Consider the following 20,122-nt stretch of genomic DNA (forward strand, 5'->3'; position numbering starts at 1 on the left):
GGATCACAATAAACTGTGGAAAATTCTTCAAGAGATAGGAATACCAGACCACCTGACCGGCCTCTTGAGAAATTTGTATGCAGGTCAGGAAGCAAGAGTTAGAACTGGACATGGAACAACAGACTGGTTCCAAATAGGAAAAGGAGTTCGTCAAGGCTGTATATCGTTACCCTGTTTATTTAACTTATATGCAGAGTACATCATGAGATATGCTGGACTGGAAGAAACACAAGCTGGAATCAAGATTGCCAGGAGAAATATCAATAACCTCAGATATGCAGATGACACCACCCTTATGGCAGAAAGTGAAGAGGAACTAAAGAGCCTCTTGATGAAAGTGAAAGTGGAGAATGAAAAAGTTGGCTTAAAGCTCAACATTCAGAAAACGAAGATCATGGCATCCGGTCCCATCACTTCATGGGAAATAGATGGGAAAACAGTGGAAACAATGTCAGACTTTATTTTTCTGGGCTCCAAAATCACTACTGATGGTGACTGCAGCCATGAAATTAAAAGATGCTTACTCCTTGGAAGGAAAGTTATGACCAACCTAGATAGCATATTCAAAAGCAGAGACATTACTTTGCCAACAAAGGTTCATCTAGTCAAGACTATGGTTTTTCCTGTGGTCATGTATGGATGTGAGAGTTGGACTGTGAAGAAGGCTGAGCGCAGAAGAATTGATGCTTTTGAAGTGTGGTGTTGGAGAAGACTCTTCAGAGTCCCTTGGACTGCAAGAAGATCAAACCAGTCCATTCTGAAGGACATCAGCCCTGGGATTTCTTTGGAAGGAATGATGCTAAAGCTGAAACTCCAGTACTTTGGCCACCTCATGCGAAGAGCTGACTCACTGGAAAAGACTCTGATGCTGGGAGGGATTGGGGGCAAGAGGAGAAGGGGACGACAGAGGATGAGATGGCTGGATGGCATCACTGACTCTATGGACGTGAGTCTGGGTGAACTCCGGGAGTTGGTGATGGACAGGGAGGCCTGGTGTGCTGCAATTCATGGGGTTGCAAAGAGCGACTGAGCGACTAACCTGATCTGAAAGATCTTAGTGTAAGGCCCAGTTCTTCAGTAAGTGGGCTTCCCAGGGGGCACAGTGGTCAAGAATCTGCCTGCCAGTGCAGGGGCCACAGGAGACACAGGTTCGACCCCTGGGTTGGGAAGATGCCTGAAGGAAGAAATGGCAACCCACTCCGATATTCTTGTCTGAAAAATTCTGAGGACAGAGGAGCCTGGCGGGCTATAGTCATGGGGTTGCAAAGAGCAGGACATGACTGAGTGAGCACACGTACACACAGCTTCAGTAAGTGACATCCTCTCTCTTAGCTACTGTTTGATTAAATGAAGCTCCCTGTTTGATTTCATTTAGGTTTAACACTCTCCATGTTAACCCCCTGGCCTCTCTGAGGCTCCTTACCCTCCTATTGTAGACAGTTCTAACAGTCATCCTCCCACCCCTGAACTGGTTATACTGAATTCTCCTACCAAAGGCCCTGGCCACCACCACTCTTATTATTCCCTCAGATCTTCCTTCCTTTTCACAAGCACCCTTCGGTCCTTTCGCAGAGGCAATTCCATATGATCCTCCAAGATCCCCACTTCCTCTCTAGATTCATCCTCTTACATACATTTATCTTGGGTATTCACAACAGGGAGGCTCTATGGAAAGCCCCAAAGAATCCAATCCAACATTTTGATGTACTAAAGAACCTATCTTTATCACTTTTAGTAACAGAATGGGAGAAAATATTTGCAAACATGTATCTGACAATGGACTGGTTAACAAGAATATACAAAGAACTCTCAAAGTTCACCAAGAAAGCAACCAACTCAATTTTTAAAATGAGCAAAAGGTTTAACAGACTCATCATCAAAGAGATATGAATGGCAACTATGCTTCCCTGGTGGCTCAGATGGTAAAGCGTCTGCCCGCAATGCGGGAGACCTGGGTTCAATCCCTGGGTCAGGAAGATCCCCTGAAGAAGGAAATGGCAACCCACTCCAGTACTCTTGCCTGGAAAATCCCATGGACAGGGGAGCTTGGTAGGCAACAGTCCATGGGGTCGCAGAGAGTTGACATAACTGAGCGACTTCACTTATGCAAATGAAGAGCTGCTCAACACCACTGGAATTTAGAAAAGTACCAAGTAAATTCAGGCTTCCCTGGTAGCTCAGCTGGTAAAGAATCTGTCTGCAATGGGAAACCCTGGTTCAATTCCTGGGTCAGGAAGATCCCCTGGAGAAGGGATAGGCTACCCACTCCAGTATTCCTGGGCTTCCCTGGTGGCTCAGATGGTAAAGAATCTGCCTGCAATGCAAGAGACCTGGGTTGGGAAGACACCCTGAAGGAGGGCATGACAACCCACTCCAGTGTTCTTGCCTGGAGAATTCCACGGACAGAGGAGCCTGGCAGGCTGAAGTCCCTCAGGTCACAAAAAGTTGGACGCAACTGAGCAACTAAGCACACACCAAGTAAAACCACAAAGAGACAGCACTACATATCTAATGGAATGACTCAGATTTAAAAAAAAAAAGAAATTAACAATATCAGATAGTGTAAAGAATGTGGAGCAACTGGAACTCTCTCATACATTGCTGATAGGAATGCAAAAACGGTAAGATGCTCCGTTTAGCAGTTTCTTAAAACATTAAACATATACTTAAGATATGACCTGGCAATCCCATCCCTATGTATTTACACAAGAGAAGTGAAGACATATATCCACAGAAAAATCTATAGACAAATATTTATTGCAGTCTTATCGATAGTTGTCAAAAGCTGGAAACAACCCAAGTGTCCATCAACTGGTGACTGAAAAAAAATTGTGGTGTAGACATAAACAAATAAGTGCTCAACAATAAAAAGGAATGAGTCACTAATCCATAAAACAGCATGGATGGAACGTACAAGAACACAGAGTGAAAGAAGCCACACCTCCAAAGACCACACAGTGAGCAGAGCTCAGATCAGTGACTGCCAGCAGCTGGGGTAGAAGGAAGCCCTGACTATAAAGCGACCAGAGGGAACTTTGTGCGGCAGTGAAAGCATTCTGTATCTTGACTATCTATGGCTATCACTACATGACTATATTACATTTGTCAAACCGACAGAAACATATACCTTAAAAGGATGGATTTTACTGCATATAAATTATACTTCAATAAACAAACAAAAAATATATAATCTCCCTCAGAAAAGAATAACAGCTCGCCTCCAGCACAGAGGAGTTAATGCAACAGGTAAGGACATGGGTGGGGTAAGGAGGTGAGGAATTTTAAGGCGGCACAGGCCAGCAGGCTCAGAAGCCAAGAAAACAGGGCACCTGGGGGAGGTGGGGAACCACCAGGAAGGCTGGGAACTAGAGGGGACACTGGGAGGCCCAATGGAAGACGGAGCAGAGAGCCCACTGGCTGAGGCCATGAGGAGTGGGATAAAGAGTTAGAGAAGACAATCACACCAAGCAAATAAGTAAAATGAAGTAAGTAAATATACCGAGGGTAAGAGTAACCCAATTTTCTCCCTAATTGGGAATGTATTTCCAATAATGGAAAGAGGTTGGCTGGATTTAAGATGGAGTTATAGATGTGAACTTTGGTTTTTACAATATAAATAAAACTCAAGGCTTTATAATATAAAATACATAATATATGCTGCTGCTGCTGCTGCTGCTAAGTCGCTTCAGTCGTGTCCGACACTGTGCGACCCCATGGACTGCAGCCCACCAGGCTCCGCCGTCCCTGGGATTCTCCAGGCAAGAACACTGGAGTGGGTTGCCATTTCCTTCTCCAATGCATGAAAGTGAAAAGTTAAAGGAAAGTCGCTCAGTCGTGTCCAACTCTTAGCGACCCCATGGACTGCAGCCTACCAGACTCCTCCATCCATAGGATTTGCCAGGCAAGATACACATACCTATAAACATCATACATTTGCACACACTACATATATATACAGAGAAATCTAGAAATAATTACAGATGGACATGTATGGTGTGTGTGTGTGTACATATTTACTTACATATATTTTCTAGCTCTGTCTGCTCAGAGAGCCAAGAGGCAATGCCACCCCAGTAGCACCCAGACTATGGTTTCTAATCTCTCTCATCCACTTAAAAGAACCGAGCCTCCTTGGAAATGCTTGACTCCAGGGCTAGGGCAGGAAAAGAATAAGATAAGTCTGGAAAATCTTCTTGTGCCAGAACGTCAAGAGACACTGAAGAAGCCAGTATAAAATGGGTCCCACTGGCCAAACTGGGAACAACCTGAAGAATAAGAACAATTACAGAAATGGATTTCAAACCATAGAATACAGTAGGAATCCATGAGTTCATACTGACAGAAATAAACAAATAAAGGAAAATTCTTCTTTATAGTACAATGGCAACTGATAAATACAGACAGACTGATAGAGAATCACAATTTGGCAACCACTACAGAAGTGGCTGGTTCAGGATGTCAGACAGCGCTCTGATGAGGAACAGGCAGTGGTGTAACCTCAAAGTATCTTGCCACAGATAATAATCACTAACTGTAAGAGAAAAACTGGTGAACTCAGTGTGGAGAAACCTGGCAAACACCAAATAAATCAGGAGATCAAGGCGAACATCACCGGTGGCAGGACAGGCATACACAGCCTGCCTCCAGGTCTGATGCTCTGGGGAGAGCACAGCCTGTCTCTGTGCCATTCCTGCCGGAAGTGACATGAACTGCTGTCATGGAGAACCAGACAGAGACAGGCCTAGACACGCCAAGAATGTCAAGGGCATGAAAGAAAGGCAAGGGCTAAAGAACTGTTCCAGACTGAAAGACTGAGGAGATACTAAATGTAACACACATTCCTAGAGAGGATCCTGGACCAAAAAGGAAAAGGAGACATGATAGGGACAACTGGCAAAATGTTAATGGGGCCATGGATGGATGTAACATATCAATAGTGACTTCCTGATTTGGAGAGTTATATACTGGTCATGTAAGAAAGTCCTATTTGGAGGAATACACATTGAAGTGTTTGGTTCAAAAAAGTTCAGAAAAGGAATAATGATAAAGGGTATATGTACACATACACACCCATATAGGAAGAGTGGCCAATGAACCAAAAGCAATAAATTACTAACAACTGGGGAATCTGAGTAAAAGGAATATTGGATTTTTTTCGTTTTTGTTTTGTAAACTTTTTTCTAATGGTGAAATTATTTCCAAATAAACTATCAGAGGAAAAATAATAGCCACCTACTGCCTGGAATTGTGTAGGGTGCAATAATTTTTATCTTCGCAACAAAAGCTGATCTTAAAGCTCAGAAGGTTAAAACCTGGTCCAAGGTCCTCCAGCTAACAAGTGCTGGACCCATCCTAACCAAGGTCCACAAACTCTAAAGCCTTCAATCTTCTACCACACCATGCTGCCTCATTCCACAAACAGGTAACCACTGTTTACTGAGGGACATGCCAGCATCTGTACTGATCACTGAGAATGTGAAATGAATCAGACCATTCTGGCCCTCAAGGTATTCAGCCTAAAAGACACAGACAGACTTGTGAAGTAGTAAAGGCTTATAGGTACTGTCTGTCATTACTTGTCCAGCTGGCCCTCACTCTACCCCAAATAAAGTATGACCCATTAGAGGCTGGAAGGTAACTTTTGAGATGTATAGGACAAAGAGACCATGGCCACATGGGGTAGGCTTAGGTCTCATAAGGGAGAGGTCCCTACCTGACCACACACACACACAAACTCCCTCCCTCACTCTCTTTCACTCTTTTTCTCTCCCTCTACTCCCTCCCTCCTCCAAGGCCTGAACTGCCCAAAAGAAAAAAAGGGGGAAGGGGAGCAGACATCCAAGTATATTTAAGGAGTCTCAAAACTATTCTTCCCCTTAGGTTTTCATCATCCCCAGAGGTAGTCTGTGTTTTGTTTAAAGGGGTCCTTTTAATAATGATTAGTAGCTGTGGTGGGATTAGAGCTGCTTGGTTGGAAAGGATTACTGCCAAGTCATACCCTTGCTTTCCAGTGGTTTTCTACTCAAGAGCAAAAAACAACTCTTGTGTGTGAAAGAGACCAAAAGTCTGAATCTCTACCAAAGTACAAGAATCAGGTTCATGAGGATCCCTGCTTCGCTGACTCTGAAAGCCCAATTTACCCCCACAGGAAGTGGGTTTTACCATCAATTATGTGCAAATTAAGTGGTTTTCTTTTCTGGATATAAATCAAGTGAGGGAGGGGGTGCGAGGGCGGGGGAGGGGGTGGAAGGGGCGGTGATAGAGGGGTGGGTGGGGGGGTGGAGGGAGGTGCTGTGCCTCTTGGTATTGTTCTGAGTTTCACAATAGCTTGGGTTCAGACCACACATCACCTAGTCAAGGGGAGGAGGGAGGCACAAAATGCACACTGGTTACACAACAGTACACAGGACAGTCACTGCCCTCAGAAAACTTACTGTTTAGCAGGGGACAGATAAATTTTTAAAAAGAGTACTGTGGAAAATCTGGAAAGAATACCTTCTAGATTGCAATAGGACCAGGATCAGGGAAGGCTTCCTTGAAAAGGGATCACCACCGAGATGAGATCCAAGGAACAATAGTGGACTGAACTAAAATTGCCAGGTCTGCACATGTATGTGTTTTATTTGCTGGAGAATTTTCTGAGAAGGCAGGTAAAAAGAAATATAAGAAAAGTATGTACAAAAGCAAAGAGGGAAAAGAAATAGCAAGTGATCTTGTTGGGACATAAATACAAAGAAAGAAGCCTGGGAAAGGTTTTTAGTAGTTTCATAATAAATATTTGATCACAACAATTCTATGGTAGTTATTATTAGCTTCAGTTTACTGAGGCTTGAGAAAATTTAGGTCAATTGGACAAGGTCACACAACAAACAAGTGGCAGATTTACTGTAAAACCCATCCTCTCTTTCTCTTCCACTCCCCTGAGAGTTTTACCCAGAACGTGGCTAATTCCTTGGATTTCCAGACGAACCACCTATTCCCTGGATATTCAACCCTTGCTATTTAACACTTTCAAAATCCAAACAGTCATCAAAGTTAATGTTAGCTCCATTTAGAGGACAATCCTTCAGTTCAGTTCAGTGGCTCAGTCGTGTCCAACTCTTTGCGACCCCATGAATCGCAGTACGCCAGGCCACCCTGTCCATCACCAACTCCCGGAGTTTACCCAAACTCATGTCCATTGAGTCGGTGATGCCATCCAACCATCTCTCCTCTTTCTTCCCCTTCTCCTCCTACCCTCAATCTTTCCAGCATCAGGGTCTTTTCAAGTGAGTCAGCTCTTCACATCAGGTGGCCAAAGTACTGCAGTTTCAGCTTCAATATCAGTCCTTCCAATGAACACCCAAGACTGATCTCCTTTAGGATGGAATGGTTGGATCTCCTGACAGTCCAAGGGATTCTCAAGAGTCTTCTCCAACACCACAGTTCAAAAACATCAATTCTTCGGCGCTCAGCTTTCTTTATAGTCCAACTCTCACATCCAAACATGACTACTGGAAAAACCATAGGCTTGATTAGACGACCTTTGTTGACAAAGTAATGTCTCTGCTTTTGAATATGCTGTCTAAGTTGGCCATAACTTTCCTTCCAAGGAGTAAGCGTCTTTTAATTTCATGGCTGCGATCACCATCTGCAGTGATTTTGGAGCCCCAGAAAATTAAGTCAGGCACTATTTCCACTGTTTCCCCATCTATTTGCCAAGAAGTGATGGGACCAGATGCCATGATCTTAGTTTTCTGAATGTTGAGCTTTAAGCCAACTTTTTCACTCTCCTCTTTCATTTTCATCAAGAGGCTCTTTAATTCTTCTTCAGTAAAATCTAGTAATACTCATTTTTTGTTTTCACCAATGCAGATTTCAATACAAAAAAAATAAAACATTTTCCCCCTTATGCTGCAGAGACCTCAAAAGCTTAAAGCAGCAGTAAGAAGACAGCCCACACAGAATTCATTGTATACTCCGTAATGCACAACACATCAGCATCTATTTTATCTGGCAGCAGGAAGAGATATAAGTTAGGGCCCCACAATTATCCCTGTAGAAAGGCACAGCAAAGGGAATGCAGGCATAACAGCTACAATAATGCTAACACAAATAGCCATCTGTACTTAGAGCCAGTCACGCCAAAAGCTCTCAACCACCCACACCCCTCATGCCTCCTCTTCCCCCATGCAGGTGGGCCAATTCCTTGCCATTCTTCTCCATCCCACATAATTCCACAGGAAGAGACTGCTGCCAGGAGCGGGAAGCAAAGTAAGCTGCTGCACTTCTGAACACAAAAGCCCAGAAAGTAACGGACCTACCTCCCTACCCTGCATTCTACCCATTAAAGCAGGATTTCCCTATTTCTTCTAGAACTGTCTAAAACACAGAGACTCATAGCTCCCATGACAGCCCCCAGGTCCCATTCTCTGACACTCTCCCATCCCAGTTAGGCTGGGTACCCTCTCCTCTACACCCACACCTCCTCACCTCTCTGCACTAAGCACATTACAGGTCTCCCTGGGATCAGTCTCCCCATCACAGCAAGAGCTCCCAAGGACAGGGGCTGTGCTTCAATTTGCCTCCCTGCACGTGGGCAACAGCTAGCAAGCACAGTGCTGGCTGTTCAGGGGCTGAATTAGGTTCACGGGGTACATACAAGGACTGCAGAAGGAAACGGGAAGTGGGCAGTGGAAAAGGAAATGGTTCAACAGTAATCTGAGGTCTGAGGATCCAGGATATCTGAACAGATAGCATGTTATGGTCTCTACACTGGACCGATATGTTGAGTGCAAAATTTACATAAAAAAAATCAGCCTTTCATTGTGTTTAATAGAGTGCTCTAGAACAAAAGATGCCACAAAGAGTATCATTTAAAGAAAGAAAGAAAGAAAAACCCTAACTAACCATAATTATTAGTGTGTCCCTCAAATCAAAACAGCAATAAGAGAGTGTAGCCTACAAACAACGACCACAGCCCTACCACTCTGCCCCAGTTCCCAGCACACACAGCTTTTCAGGGTTCTTTGGAAGGGTGGGTGGGGAGGTACTTTTTGCCCACTGCTTCCTCTTACCTTCCCCACTCTCCCTTCCTCCTACAACCTACCAAAGAAAACAATGACTGTACTGCAATACCCAAGAATCTCCAGAAAGATACATCTCCCCAGTTCTCCTAAGCTCTCCTTGAGGGCTGCTGGCAAGATAAGCAATCTGTTCCCAATTATAGCAGACTTCATCTGGGTGATGAATGTACTCAGCAATTCAACAAAGTGCTGGAAACGATGGACGATCTCAAAACCAGGCTCTGGCAGCACATTCCCAATCTGCCTGCAGCTCCATGACTGCAGGGTTTAACCAGACTCTTCTTTTTCTCTAACCCATCAGCCACCTCCTTCCCCAGGGACATCTGCTCTCCAGTATTCCTTACCCATTCTACTTGTCAAAATCAAACAGAACCTGCTAGAGAGCTAAGACGGGGAAAGGATCTAATAAGGTCCCGAGATTGTTTCAGTTTAAACCCTGTGGCCATACTTTTCTTGGATTTTTTTTTTCCTACCAAACAAAAATTACAGTAATTACCTTAGAGAGGTGTCAATTTTTACTAGATTTTACTTGGAATAATTGTAATGAGATATCTGAGACGAAAGCCACCTCAGAAACAATCTCATCATAGCCTCCCTTTTCACAGAGGGAGAAAGGCTCAGAGAAGTTAAGAACTGCTGAACTACAGTTACACAAAGGAATTCCCTGTAATGTCAGATCCTAAAAGGCAAGCTGCTGTTACTGCTACTAAGTCACTTCAGTCGTGTCCGACTCTGTGCGACCCCACAGACAGCAGCCCACCAGGCTCTGCCGTCCCTGGGATTCTCCAGGCAAGAACACTGGAGTGGGCTGCCATTTCCTTCTCCAATGCATGAAAGTGAAAAGTGAAAGTGAAGTCGCTCAGTCGCGACCGACTCCTGGCGACCCCATGGACTGTAGCCCACCAGGCTCCTCCATCCATGGGATTTTCTAGGCAAGAGTACTGGAGTGGCTTGCCATTGCCTTCTCCATAAGAGTTGTATCTAATTCATCTCCAGGGGACACAGTGCTCAGGGCTTGATACATGGCTGGTGAAATGAACCAAACAAACAAGACTAATTAGTCACAGGACTATGACCCCATGACGTTTGACTTCAAGCACACTGTGTTCTCATCATCTGTGACTAGAAAGCTAGGCTCTGTGGATGATGGTTTACACACACAGCAGACTCTATGGAATTCAGGCTCTCTCCTTCCCCAACCACCCTAGGTACACTCCCTTCATCTCTGACACCATTCGTAAGATTTCCAACCTCTTTACGTTCCAACTATTCTAAAAAGCATATACATTTCTAAACCGATTTCCTAAAATATCTTCCACTCGGATACTTTTAATTCTCTTCAATTGCCCTCTTAATCTCCTTAATGACTATCCTCTTTGGGATTCCTCCTCATGTTTTCAGCAAACCACAACCTGCCTCACCTCCCATGTCAGCCCCCCTAAGCCAAAGGTTCTCAACTTTGACTGCATACCGAAGTCACGTGGGGAAGTTTTCATAAAACTACTGATTCCTGGGTCCCTCCCTCAGAGTCCCTGATTTCATTGGTCTGGGTTTCAGTTCAGTCCAGACAGCTCAGTCATGTCCCATTCTTTGAGACCCCATGGTCTGGGTTGGGTATGGCCTTTAAATAAGCTCCCTAGGTGATTCTAATGCACAGCTAGCTAACACTGAGAACTTCTGCCCTGCACCCTCAGAAATTCACTGCCTGGTCCATTACATACTCCAAAAATAACTACTGCTGACTGTTCTAGACTTGCAAAATATTAGACCGTCCTGTGCCTGGCACATGTGCTGCTAGACAAAAGGTACCTTAGAATCATGCCCTGGATTCACATCTGTCTGATAATAAAAATGCTTTGGTAAATATGTTGGCAAAGCCCTATAAATGACTAATGATGATGAATGGCCAGATCCTGCTAAAAGACTACACAGGGGAAAAAGCTGTATTGGAGTTTTCTGATTCAGAAACACATTTAGTTTCTGATCTTTTACCAAGAATTCAAGGTCCTTCAAATCCAAATGGTCTTTTGGTATGAAAAACAGCCTTCTGTGGCCAACCGCAAAGAAGCACAAGATACCTCATGTATTTTCATGTCTCCATGCTTTGGCACATATCAATCTCTATCTGCTTGAAAAACTCCTATTCATTCTTCAAAGTCCAGTTCAAATGCCTCCTTTACTCATTCATTCAACAAATACTGAGAATCTACTAAGTGGCAGGCATTTTTCTAGGCTCTGGAGATACAATGTTGAACAAGACATAGTCACTAGTCTCACAGTGCTTATATTCTACTTGGAAAGCCAGAGAGTAAACAAGGAGACAAATTAAAATAAATCCAGATGGTGGTTAAGTGATATGAAGACAATAAAATAACATACCATCATAGAGTAATGATGGGTGGTAACTTTCCCCAAAGGCAGACTCACTGTATCTCAAGACCACATCAAGAACAAGGGGCTTTACCATATTCCACACTCCCAGCATGCACTGTTAGTACATACACAATGAATATCTTGAATGAATAAAAAACCCAGGGTAAGGAAAAAGGTAGAAGTTAAAAAAAAAAGTTTCATAATCAACTAAGAGTTAAGAGACATGAACCCTCACCTAAGTTTCTCCCACTACCTACAAGATTTGGGGCAAGGCCCTTCCTCCCTTGTATAAAATAAGTAGACTGGATTAGACTGGGGCTGTAACACTCCCCAGAAGAAACAGAAAAGAGAAGCATGCAGGGAGAGCCCTGGAGTGGTGGGGCTAGTTGTTTCTAAAGCTCCAACCGAGTGGCCCTCACAGGACCCCAGGGCCAGTATGGCAGAGAGAAGCCAGAAATCTGTATTTCATGTGAGCTCTGCCAGTGTTTAAATATTACATCCAAATGTCTTTAAAATACTGTGATAGGCAAACAAAACCCCTTGCGGAAGGGCCAGACCATAGACTTACGGTTTGCAACCTCTATACTAGATCGCCTCTGAGTCCTTCCTAGTTCTAACAGTCCACAGCTCTAGAATGAAATACGTCCTTGCAGAAAAACACTAAAGAACACACAACAGGATTAGAGGACAAAAAGAGAAAAGAACACACGTTTCTACTTGTGTTCTACTTAGATCATAGAAAAGCCTTCTTCATAATTCATCAGTCAGTAAATCCTCATTACTTGGAAAGAAAATTTTGCATCCTGGACAATAAAAAGACTGACTCCAGCCTTCCTTTAGGTTATAAGAGCTATGCACGTGCTTAATAAATATTCCTATCCCAAGCAGTCAGGAGTGCCTAAAGAGGCACAACTCATGTGCACACACACAGACACATACACCCCACAAAGCAAGGAAATCAATTATGCTGAAGACTGGCAAGATGCCCCAAAGACGCAGCAGGAATTTGATACGAACAGCAGGATGAGGAGGGAGAATGAATAATTCAGTCTCCCTGATTCACCTTTAACCAAGTGCTGTCAGGCCCAAGCTGAGGCCCACAGCTCTCAGGCTGGGCTCCCTCATCTGCAAGCAGCACGAGCTTCGGTCTGAATGGAAAGCCAACCGTGCTGGCTCAGAGGTGGGAGAGGGAAGACACAACTGACTGGCACCCACAATGAGTCACGTTCTCTTTCTCGGGCCAATTCATCACAAAAGACCACACTTGAAAGTGAACAATGTTTTCACACTGCCATTAGCAAAGGAAAAAGAACATGCATATTTTATTCATGCCCACCCTCTTCAAGGAGGCCTCCATTAGAAGAGAAAGCCAAAGGAAATAAGATAATGGGGAAGGCAAAGGAAAAAATACTGGCCAGTACATACAATATGGCTGAATGGCTGACAGTATATCCAGACACCTTCCTTGTGGCTCTGACGTTAAAGAATATGCCTGTAATATGAGAGACCTGGGTTTTTGATCCCTGAGTTGGGAAGATACCCTGGCGAAGGGAAAGGCTACCCACTCCAGTATTCTGGCCTGGAGAATTCCACGAACTGTATAGTCCATGGGGTAGCAAAGAGTCAGACACAACAGAGCAACTTTCACTTTTCCTTACCCCTACTGTCCTGCTTCCAAGGATGAAGAAAGTTCCCAAAGTTAACTACCTTTAAATTACCAATGATAACCGGTTTATGAACTGCTCATCAGTTGCTTAACCTAAGTTCCACAGTATTTTTAGACACAAGCTATTCTGAAAACAGATACAGAACTATCCTGAGTATCAATCAGTCATCACAAAATCTGTTGGAAACCAGGACTTTGCACTGTAGATTAAAAAAAAAAAAAAAAAAAGTTGCTACAGAAATGACCCAGGGAATAAAAACGAAAACAGCCCAACTTGTTTTCATGTGTCTCTATGACAGGTTTGGTGTTTTATCTTCCTTTTTTGTTTGTTTTTAATGACAAGGATGAAATATTTGTAATCACTCAACATTTAAATCCCTCAGATCTACAATACTCACTGAGGCAAGTTAATTCTTTCAGCCTTGCACTGGTGAACAATACAACAAGAATGTATTAAATTCTGAACACCACAGTACCAACATCGTGCTGGTATAGAAATCAAGGGAAGAAAACAAATATGTGAGGTTCCTCAAATCCTTCTAAGGCTGCGTGTTAAGATACACAGGTTCTGTGCAAGAAATGGATCTTAAATATTATAGTAGTTGAGTAGCAGGAAACAGATTTTATTAAGCAATTACTACCAGAGATAAGCGCACTCAAGAATGAGCTCACACTTTAAAAAACCATTTAAAAAATTAACCTGACTCCTCCAAGTTACCAAAAGCAACTACTTCTCTAAAAATCAAATGTCTGAAAAAGAGACGATCCAGTCCTAAAAGCAAAGATGAAATAGTATTTTTTTTTAAGGGGGTAATTAAATGACACTATGTTCCTTCTGGTGCTAATAACCAAATTTTCCTATTTACATCAGGTCAATCCCAGGGAATTAGTCTGTGAGTCTGTCATAAAGAGGTGTGTGATATAAACAGCGGTGACTCAGACCACAGACCCTATCAGAGGACACGGCGACTACACTGGATAGAAACCTTCTGCTCACATCCTACGTTACAGATCACAATCCGAGGGATCACAAGGGAAGTTCCCCAGGGTCGCAGACAGAAAAGTGCCCCTGATTTCAAAATGAAATTCTGGAGAATTCACTGCCTGGAATTCTTGCCTGGAGAATGCCCATGAACAAGAAGCCTGGCAGGCTACATTCCATGGGGTTGTAAAGAGTCGGACACGACTGAGCAACTAAGCACAGCACCCCAGAAGATGCTAGTGGGCAGCAAGGACTGAGAAACACGGGTCTACTTAAATGTGGAAACTAACCACTTAGGCTTACTTAACTAGTGGAACCAAAGGTAACGCATTAAGAGGAGGTTTGGCTTCTGAATACAACTTAGCTTGAAATCATTATCTCCAGCAAAAGAACCAAATGCCACACAGTGAGCATTCACCCTGAAAATCCAGGACATGTTTTCTATACAGACAGGGTTCTTTGAGTTCTGAAATCCTATCATCTATCCTACCATTAACCATCCAATAAACATTGGCCCTACTACATAGCAGGTGTTGTGCTAGAAGACGATAATTTAAAAAGGAAAAAAGACCAAAGCATAGTCCTTACCCTCAAGGAACCTACTGGTACCAGATCGAAGTAGATGGGCATTTATAACACAGTGAGATAAAAGCTAGAAAGGGAAAAGTACAAGCTACTATGACAGCAGTCAGGAGAGTTCCTGCCCCATTTAAGACATTTGAAAAAAGGTTTCCAAAGAAAATTGACCTCTAAACCAAGACCTCAGAGATGAAGGTAGGCGAGTACAGGTGGAAGAGAAACTTAGAGCGGTACCTTCAAGCAGAGGTGAATGGTCTATGTATGAGCAGGTTGAGGATTTGGGAGATGAAGTAGGAGCCGGATCACCAGTGTCATTTAATAGGGCTAGAGGCAACAATGTGATGACAGCTGTTGTAGAAGGATCACTCTCAGAAAGATCCCTGCGATGCAGTGACGTGGACACGAAAGACAAAACTAAAGGCAGAAAGACCACTGTGGAAATGGTGACACCAGTCACTGACTTACACCAGGGCAGAGTTCTGTAGAAAGAGCAGATGAGGAGAGGTCAGTTTTAGACATGCTGGCTCTGAAGGAACCATGGGGCATCCATGCGCAGATGCAGCTAAGCGTCCGGAGACAGACATCTGAAGTGCAGAGAGGAGATGCAGGCCATGTGGAGGCTGTCAGCATAGAGATGATCAATAAAGCCTTAGCAATGGAGACCCAGGCCCCAAGAGAACATGTATAATACAGACAGAAGAAAGCCTCAGTTCAGTTCAGTTGCTCAGCTGTGTCTGACTCTTTGCGACCCCATGAATTGCAGCACGCCAGGCCTCCCTGTCCATCACCAACTCCTGGAGTTTACCCAAACTCATGTCCATCAAGTTGGTAATGCCATCCAGCCATCTCATCCTCTGTCATCCCCTTCTCCTCCTGCCCACAATCCCTCCCAGCATCAGAATCTTTTCCAGTGAGTCAACTCTTCGCATGAGGTGGCCAAAGTACTGGAGTTTCAGCCTTAGCATCACTCCTTTCAAAGAAATCCCAGGGCTCATCTCCTTCAGAATGGACTGGTTGGATCTCCTTGCAGTCCAAGGGACTCTCAAGAGTTTTCTCCAACACCACAGTTCAAAAGCATCAATTCTTCGGCGCTCAGCCTTCTTCACAGTCCAACTCTCATATCCATACATGACCACTGGAAAAACCATAGACTGACTAGACGGACCTTTGTTGGTAAAGTAATGCCTCTGCTTTTTAGAGAAACCTAAATAACAGCAAGTTTTAAATGGCAGGTTGAGGAAGAGATTAAGAGGACTGGCAGAGAGAGAAACATTTTTTAAGGAAGGTGCCAGAGAAGCTTGGGGGAAGAGGTATTTCAGGGACACACAAGATAGAAAAAGACAGTCATTGGATTTAGCCACAGGGAGTTACTGGTGACACCGGGGGAAAGAGTTTCAATATTGTGGTTGAGGAAGAAACCTGACTACAATGGGTTCAAAAAGTACAGACAATTATTTCAAGAAGTTGGTTTGCAGAAGAGAGAAGAATGAAAAGGAGGTGGAAAGTGAAGGAGACTGAAGGACTAAATATGGTAGATCTTATTTATTTTTAATGAGATAAGCATGCATAAACTTGATGAGAAAAGATACAGAAGAGCAGAATTTAAAGTCTACAAAAGAGATTCAAGTAGGATTCACCATAAAAAGAAAGAAAGATACATCTTTCACTATAACAGATGATATTTGTAGGTTTAGGGGCAGGAAGTTTAAAAATTTCCAATTTCATAGCTTTTATTCTATCCACCTGCAATGTAGGAGATGCAGGTTTAGTCCCTGGGTCGGGAAGATCCCCTAGAGGAGGAAATGGAAACCCATTCCAGTATTCTTGCCAGGACAATCCCATGGACAGAAGCGCCTGGTGGGCTACAAACAGTCCAAGGGGTTGCAAAAGAGTCAGATGTGACTTAGCAACTAAACAACAATTTCATCTATAAATTAAGAGGCAAGATTTCTTTCTGTAAATGAAGAGACAGTGAATGTAGGATAATGAGGAACATCTGAAACAGCCATTGTTTCAAGTTCCCAAGAGAGGTCACTCAAAAACAGAAAGACTACCAGACAAGAATCAAGCGTCCAAGAAAGGTTGGATATCACGAAGGCAGACATCTATATCGATCTAGGCCAGGGGTTTGCTAGGTAGTGAAAACCAAATGAAACAAAGAGAGGATACCGGCCAAAGAGCTGTTTAAGCAAAGAACCCTGAAGTCCAAACAAGATAGGGAAGGAAGCAATGACAAAGGAGTCAAAAGACAGAGTGAGAGCAGAGAAGACCAAGGCTGTACATTTCTCAGTGACATTTTGGGAAAAGATGCGGTGGGAGTAAATGAAAGAGAGAACTGGAAGAGTCTTCATGAGAAAATAAGATGCCCATCTAAATTTTCAGAAATGAAGCAGTTCCAGACTGACAGGACTCAAAGCGTGTCCTCAGAATAGGTGGTAAAAGGGCAACTCACGGCAGGGGAGCTGATCAATTAAAGAACCGAGAGACTGGGACTGGCTAAGGTGCTGGGTCCATCCGGGCACTCTCTGAAGACAATGGCATTACTTGAGGTAGGGCCAAGGTACCGAGATCCAAGGGCCAGGGTAGTTTTCTTCTGTTTTTCAAAAAAGGCAAGGTAATCAATAAGCCACAGTACCTAGGAAGGGAAGAGGGCAGATTACTAGCCAGATTACTAGAGTAATTGAACGGAGCAGGGAATTTCACTGAAAGGTAGACGATTCGATAGGAGCCCTGGAGACGGAAGAGAGGGGACAGGATTCTGACCTCCCCACTGCAGGGGGACAAGAGGGACATGCCAGGTCCTTGGAAAGAAACCACGTGAAGTCAAGAGAAAGGGGCAGAAATAACATGCAGTTAAAAGGCTGAGGGTGAAGAAATCTGTTTACTATGCAACAGAGAAAATGGGATAGTCGATGAGCGAAGAAGTCACTGGAAGGTCAGGTCAGGAGAGAAAAACCATCAAGTCAGGCCTGAGATCACAGGGATACACAGATGGCCATCGTTGCTTACATTCTGGATGCTGACCAAGGAGTGCAGAGTTGAGAGGAATGATCTGTTTGGCTGCTGCAAGACTTCTAAAAAAAACTAAAAACAAAAGAGTCCCAACAATTCCTTAATAGAAAACTGGAGGGCGCAGAGGCCTTGGGCTTTTTGAAAGGAGTCAGCATTAGCCAGGTTTCAGTGACTCAGAGGCTAAGCTGTAGGCCAAAGGCAGGCTCTGTGAATCCCACGTGACCTACCGGCAGCCTCTGATGCTGGGACAAGGCGGGTGGCCTCAGGCTCTGCAAGGAAGAACCTGGCCTGGAATATCTATTTTACCACAGCAGACAAGAAAATTCTCTGAGTGGAGTCAGTTATGACCTGGACCCATGTGGTCTGACAAGGACAGGCACGAGAATCAGGCTTCTGCTGCTTCCAATAAATAATGTCAAATAAATTTTATGAGAGGCTTGAGATTCAAGAATTTTGATGCATCTAATTAAATAAATGAATAAGCTAATGATTAATTTTTTCACCAATCTAACATACGTAACTGCTCCTGTGCTAAGTGCTTTACTTGCAGTATCTCATTAGTTTTCACAACCCTATATGAGGTGGAAACTATCATTAACATTTTACAGATGAAGGAACCAAGCCTCAAAGAAATTAAGAAACTTGCCCAAGGTTATAAATGTATTAAGCAGTGGAGCCAATAGGATGCTAAACCCCAAATTCTTACCCATGAGCTCTATGCCTGACTCTCACCACACCAGTGGATGCTGACAATATATCTAAGTACAAAGCTTGCAATGTGGGAGACCTGGGTTCAATCCCTGGGTTGTGAAGATCTCCTGGAGAAGGGAAAGGCTACCCACTTCAGTATTCTGGCCTGGAGAATTCCATGGACTGTATAGTCATGGGGTCGGAAAGAGTCGGACACGACTGAGTGACCTTCACTTCACAGAGCCTCTCGAATACACAACTCAAAATACAGTTACTAGTACGGAGAATATAAAGAATTAAAAGGCCTGAACCTCAAGAAAATTAAGTCTAGTAGAGAGACAAGAGGCTTCCCTGGTGGCTCAGATGGTAAAGAATCTGCCTGCAATGCAGGAGACCCTGGTTTGAAATATGAGTTGGGAAGATCCCCTGGAGGAGGGCATGGCAACCCACTCCAGTATTCTTGCTTGGAGAATCTCCATGGACAGAGGAGCCTGGCAGGCTGCACTTCATGGGGTCTCAAAGAGTCAGACATGACTGAGCAACTAAGCACAGCACACAGAGAGACAAGAGATAGTCACCAAAAAAAAAAAAAAAAAAAGGGAAAGCAACAATTTAAAACTACTTAAGTACCAAGATCATGATAAGGATAACAAAGGTTTAAAAGATAGTTAGATGCAACAGATTTTTAATTCTCTCTCCAAAGCAATAAACTCTCTAACAGCCCATTCATCTAAGCTTTCAGACTTCCCAAACTTGAGAGATAACGTTAAATTCCTTAGGAAATACCTGAGTAAATCATACTAAGACACTAGAAGAAAATGAAGTTAAGTGGACTGAAATGAATACTTGCTCTCCTAAATCTTGAACCCTCTACTAACCCAACCATTTTCCACTAGCATACTTAGTTTCCATGTACTAAAGCTCCGTTTTGACCCAGAGCAGACAAAAATCGATCTTCACTGATTATGTCTAATGGATCACCGCACCTCTACGCCCCTCTCAACACTTTCATTCCATCTCAAAGGTAAATGAACTCACCTCAATTTCCCTACTTGCGGAATAAAAAACAGAATGGTACCCTGCCTTCTGTTCAGACCTCTCAGAGGTAGAATGAGTTATGGAATGGTTCTTAAGTGCTCTGAATCTCACCTAAGAGGAATGTGATATACAAGTACACAAGGCATTCACCAAGTAACATCCAAACAGCTTATTCCACTACTCAAAATTGCACACACGAACACAGGTACATACCAGTGCTCAAAGTCCAGGCAAAGCTAAACTCATCTTTGCCCCTGATCCCTGAAGAGCCCAATTTGATTATTAGGTCAGAATCTGAATTTTCAAAATGAATAGAATTGTCCCAAATTATACTGTTAAGTAGTAGTTGAGGGTAAAATGGACTTCAATCACTGGACTCTGACCATCACCAGAGGCAGTCAGTGAAATATGGGTATGCCAAGAGGGGAAAACAAAAGAAAAACAGGTAAGTGGAGTGGTTCCAAAATGTAACCACAAATTCTTTGACCCTATTCCCTTTAAGAGGTGGAGAATAATTCTCCTCCCCTTGGGAGGAACTAGATTTGGACACTTGCTTCTGACAGATAAGTAAAACAGAAACAACAGTGTGCACCTCAGGAACAAGATCACAGAACTGCGCTTCTTCACCTGCTCTCTCTCTCTTCACCTGCTCTCTCACTTGATCCCTCCAAGAAAGTTCTGTCATGCAAGGAAGATGCTCAAAGAGCCAAAGAGACA

The sequence above is a fragment of the Bison bison genome, unplaced genomic scaffold, assembly GCF_000754665.1.
Source record: "Bison bison bison isolate TAMUID 2011002044 unplaced genomic scaffold, Bison_UMD1.0 scf7180017864457, whole genome shotgun sequence".
Classification (NCBI taxonomy): domain Eukaryota; kingdom Metazoa; phylum Chordata; class Mammalia; order Artiodactyla; family Bovidae; genus Bison; species Bison bison.